At 27.2% G+C, this 6,000-nt stretch overlaps 1 protein-coding gene across 8 annotated transcripts in view; it reads right to left on the bottom strand.

The window, feature by feature from the left end:
- LOC136082342 (uncharacterized) overlaps positions 1 to 6,000 on the bottom strand; it is a 129,724-nt gene that overhangs the window by 13,410 nt on the left and 110,314 nt on the right. The gene's annotated exons all lie outside the window — the stretch shown is intronic.

Here is a 6,000-nt window from a genome sequence, read left to right as displayed (position 1 = left end):
AAGTTTTAAGTTTTATTGCTCAAAAAATAAGTAAAAAGCCTTACAAATTTATAAACAAATAAAAAAAAAAAAATTTTAAGTATATCTCCATCATTCATAAAATTATGTTCTCTATTTATTTTACTTACTTTTTAACTAAATCAAGTCACCAAAACACTACTGATTACCCAAAAACTGGTTTTCTTAGTAGAAAATGATAAAAAAATGCTGAGTAATAAAAAATTGGTTGTCAACTAAAATCTAATTTCGTAGCAAAGCCCCGAAGCCGTTTTGAAAGTTCAAAAATTTGTATAATTAAATTGCGCTTGCGTACAAATTCTTTTTTATACAAAGTCGTTTTTTGAGTGAGTATGAACGACCGGATGATATTTAAATGTCTTAATGTAATGTAAATAAACTAACTGTATAAAAACATATTTTAAAAGAAATATACAAATAAATAATTAAAAAAATTAGTTTAATAAAAATGAAAAAAAGGATTAAGATGTGAGATAAGAGACTTTATGAGTGAAAACTTTTGAAAAATTTTGATTTTTACCTTTGACGACCTTTCATTACAGAATAAATACACTAGTAAACCAGTAGTGCTTGCAATAAAAGCATAAGTTTCTTTTCATTTAAATTTAGAATTGCGTTTTTATCTGAAATTATTGCTTGTAACTTTTTACTAATTTTTTAACCATATAGGGTATAGTCAGAGCCGGTGTAGGGTATAGTCAGATGTAGGGTATAGTCAGAGTAACCATGTAGGGTATAGTCAGAGCATATGTACTGAGTTGTTTACATACTAGTGGCGCCAAATATTACATTCTTATCTATTTGTTTTCTGTAATAATTAGTCAATTATTTGATAAAATAAGCTTGTGAGTCAACATTGCGGAAAGAAAATTTTTTTAAGTTTCTTTTATTAAAAACGCACTTCACATATAGAGAAAGAAGAAAAAAAGCTAGCAAAGACATTGATTAAGTTTTTCTATAGATTGGAAATACAAGATACAAACAATAATCAGCATCAATTGCAGGTAAGATATGATATAAGAGTGCATTTATTTCTATCAATTTTGTTAACAAATACAAAGTAATAATAACTTAATGAGAAATAGATTATCCGTTATTTAACCATTTATAACTATTGTGTTCTATATTTCTAATATTCTTTACTTGATGTTAGGTGTACTTTTAACGATACTTAAAATCATATCAAGTAGAAAATAAAACAACTTGTACTAAAGAAGCAGAAGACGCCAGGAGAATATTGACAGTCTCATGATTTAAAAAGCAGTTATTAAATTAAATTTTTGTTGATGAAGCAGTTGAAGCTGAATCTTTTCTGTACAAGAGCGCTTTAATCTACAACCAAGCACCAGTACAAGTACGTTAGCTTCATTTTCATTTAAAGTTTAACCTTTTTGAAAAAATAAAATATAATAAAATACAGTTTGAAGTCTTGTTTTAAAACAAAAAATTTAGTTTTAATTATTCTCTTTGTATTGTGCAATTTTTTGTACTTAATGATGAGCTTCCTCAAGCGAAAAAAATCAATAAGAGCTTATTGGTTTTCTTTTCTGTAAAGTTAATAAGTTTATCTCGTCTAAACTGCAGAAAGCTTTGTATTATTTTATATTTCTTGACTAAAATCCTGACGCAATTTGTAAAAGAACAAAGGACACTTGTAGCTTGGTTTGTGTATGCAGTTTCAGAAGAAAAAGTAAAGGTCAGGAAACATTATTTTGGATTTGTTCAGGTCTTGGATTTTTTTTTTTTTTTTCAATTTTATTTAGGTGCTCCAAGAAGTCCTTACGGTCTTATCGCATAGCACTGCGGAAGAGCAGTTAATTGAAAGTTCATGCCTCCTTCCTAGCCGATGTCGCAAAACTTGCCCAGAGATGAGGTTTGAACCACGGATCCTTTATTACTTAGGCAAGTGCACTACCTCTGCGTCACGGCTGCTAATTAACACCTTGCTTGTAAGATGAACTTTCAAAAAAAGGAACATCCTCAAAATATATGCGTGACCAAGGTTATGATGTTGGATCAAACATGAAGGGAAAGAACTTGGGCGTACAAAAATGGATCCTTGCACTTAACCCACAAGCTTTTTTTGTTTCTTTCAAAAGCCATTTACTAAAACTTGTAGTCAATAATGCAGCATTGTACTGCACTCTAGCTATTTACTTTTTCAGCATTATAACAGCAAAACAAAAGAAGGTTTATAACTTTTTTCTGGCCCAACTCATATATGGAGTATATAAAAAAATCATGTAAACAATTTATTTATTACTCCTGTTAAAGAGAAACCCGTTGGGAGACGCCCTTGAATCTTTTTGATACCGCATTAATGAAGACAATCGATACCACACTTAAGCTAAAAACTGTTTATGTGTATAGCGCTTTGAAACTAATTGAAATTGTTAAGACTTTTAAGATCGAGAAAATGGACTGTACAGTGTTATTACAGATGCCACGGAACTGGCCGAAAAACTGGACATCGATTTAAAGTTCTCTGAGGAAGTTGTGGTCAGGCCAAAAAAGATCAAAAAGCAATTTCACTATGAATGTAATGATGAATCTGTGAATTTGAAAATGGAATCATTTTGAAGTATATTTCTTTTTTGTAGTTTAGACACTACAACTAATTCTTTGTCAAAAAAATTTGAACAGATAGTAAATCACGCGAATATTTCAAGTTCCTCTATAACATAAAAAATGAAAAAAGTGAAACAGTTGTAATTTATGAAAAGTGCAAAATTCCTTTTTTGTTTTGACACCTGCTAGCAAGAGTGGCGTCAATTGGAACTAACAACTGTTTAGTGAAATTGTAATCTAAGCTCAATTGTTGCTGAACGAAAACTGCTTTAAAACAATGTTTCATTTTCAACATTTTCAAAACTGTTCTATTGACATTTTTTTAATGTGTGCGTAACTTTAAAAATTTTGTTTCTGCTCCCGTTATCAGTTGCCAGCGGAAAAAGGAGCTTTTCTAAATTGACGATAATGAAAAAGTACCTTAGATTGATTCTATCCCAGAAGAGCCTAAGTGGATGGCCACATAAGCAATTGAATACCAGGTTCTGAGTACAATGAAACCGATTCATTTTTGACAGACTTTCTTTGTCTTAAAACAAGAAAAGTTTTTACATGATGATACATTTTATTTTTTGTTAAAAAAAACTGTACTATATTTATTTGTTAAAATCTTTGTTTCAAAATGTATTTTATGACGCTTACATTCAGTTTTTATGTAAAGTACGGTAAAAATTCATAGGATATTATGTTTTTATTGTATTTTAAGGGTTTTGATAAATATGCGCAATTTACCAAAACACTCTATATAATAAGTTGAAAATAAAAACACCTATTATATTTTGATTTTCTCATAATAATAGCTGTTGTAAAAAAATATTTGTTTGATTATAAAAAATGCTTTACTCATGTATTTGATTGTCATCAAAAATTTTTAAGAAACAATTTATTAAAAATACTTATCCTATTATTTAAAAATTATTAATATAATAAAAATATTAAACTCTATAAAAAGTTTTTAAAGGATTTTCAAAGATTACTCGTTTTTTTATGATACTGGGCGCCAAACGTTAACCTTACACCAAAAAAAATCCTTAAATTGGCCCTGGGTTAAGTGCAGTAAGACTTATTTCTATTTTTAATGTAACAATACAGTTTTCACAGTGATTATATTTTATGTTTACAAACTATGAATTTTAGCATGTGAATGCTTCACAATCTAAAATTCAAAGTTTTTAAACACAACGTTGACATAGTTGTGTGCAAATTTTATCGCATACTTTTGCTGAACTAAGCCTGTGAATTGAAAAGCCGGCAAGATTATTTAAATAGCCAAGTACTTTATTTTAACATACTTCTATTCAATTTCAAAAAATTATTTGGTCTAGTCCATCTAATACCTATAGTACCAATACAAAAATACCAGTATTACCGAACTTTTTTGAGTAAAAAGCTCGGTAATTCTGGTTAATTTTTAACTCTGGTAATCCGCCAACGCAATACCAAAACACCAGTATTGCATTGGCTGAATACCAGTATTAAAAATATATATGCACAGGGCTTGTGATAAAGAGAGAGCAATGCTCTCTTCTCACAAAACATGCCCATAAATAATTTATTTAAAACTTCAAGGTGCAATAAATGATGCTCGTTCAGCTTATAACGAGAGTATAAAACCACGGTTGCTCAACAGTTTGGGAGGGAAAAAATGATAAGTTATTTAACTAATTTTTTTTAAAAATTATTAATAAAAATTTTTAGTAAGAGATAAAACTTATCACTTGCTGTAACGTAGAACTCAGTTTTTAGTTTCGCACTTAGGTAATGAATGAAAAGTTGAGTTTTTCTTCAGCATAAAATAATCACAATAATAAACACTTCCAAAATACGCAGTAGACGAAATTGGTAAAGGTCTTCCACTAATACTTTACCCTAAGTCGCTGATCAATCTTGAGTCCAAAAATGAGAAAACTAATAAGTAGATCAATTCAATTTTAGATGTTGTTTCACATTTTTCACGCAATAAAATTGGCTGTAGAAGCATTGTGCTTCGGTGATGCAACACTTTTATAAGCTGATACAACACTAATGTTCATAATAATAAACTTTAAAGACACATATTTAGCTGTTGTTGAAAGCTATTCAGATGCGACAATTTAATGATTGACGTACAACTTTTTCCAGCTTACTAAAATATCTGCACAAGAGCCGTAAACGTTACAAGAACTTGGATCCAGCACTATATCCTCAGCACCTTTACAAATCAGCTAATGTAAATACTACTGCTCGACTTCGGCTCAATCAGCGAGCATATGTTCCTTTCTCTTCCACCAGCGTTTCTTCTGATAGTTAGCAACTCTGTAAACTTGTAATTGAAATAAAAACTTGATATTGCATTTTTGAATACTAAAAAAATAGCAATAAGGAAATATCGAACGTTTAGAATAATTTATCGAAAGTCATACACGATGAGATGCAAGTTTTCAAAAAAAAAAAAACTTGTGTATATATATTTGCAAACTACTACAATTACTGAAAAACTGAAAAACTAATAATTGTCAATTCGAAGTATAGATTTTCACCAAGTGAAAGCATCTTTATAAAATTACGATAATTTCTTGAGAATAATATTCTGAATTTGCCGTTTCTTACAGGCACAATTTACAAAAGAGAGAAAAGCAAAAAAAGAAAAAGTCTATAATTTCAATATAAAAAAATAATATTCGAATAATAATAGTTTAATATTAATTTGAGATTTTATTCATATTTTAACAAATCTATAAAAATAATAATACTAGTATTATACCGGTATAACCCGTATTGAAACTATTCAGTACCGTAAAACTGGTATTGATTAATTGATATCGATATTGAATGCACTAACTTTGTTGCATTAAAAAACATAATTTTAAAAATTTTGACTTTGTTAAGTTAAATTTTTCATTTGTTTCAATAAAGTTTATATATATATATATATATATATCAAACTTTTTATTTTACATTCTGTTTGATCTTTAAAGACTCATGATAATTTCAAATGAGTATTTAAAAGTAAAAAACAGTGTTAAATTAAAAAAAATTGATAAATGATTTTTTACTAATTTAGCATTGCTCTGTTCTTCTAATAACAGTGAGCACTCTATTTTGAAAAATGTACTGTAAAATTTTGTATATATATATATATATATATATATATATATATATATATATATATATATATATATATATATATATATATATATATATATATATATATATATATATATATATATATACATATATATATATAAATATATATATATATATATATATATATATATATATATATATATATATATATATATATATATATATATATATATATATATATATATATATATATATGTATATATATTTATATATATATATGTATTTATATACATATATAAATGTATATATATATATTCATATATGTATATGTATGTATGTATATATATA

This window comes from Hydra vulgaris, chromosome 07 (assembly GCF_038396675.1).
Source record: "Hydra vulgaris chromosome 07, alternate assembly HydraT2T_AEP".
NCBI lineage: Eukaryota > Metazoa > Cnidaria > Hydrozoa > Anthoathecata > Hydridae > Hydra > Hydra vulgaris.
The sequence above is the reverse complement of the archived record's forward strand: the minus strand, read 5'-3'. Positions and strand labels throughout refer to the sequence as shown.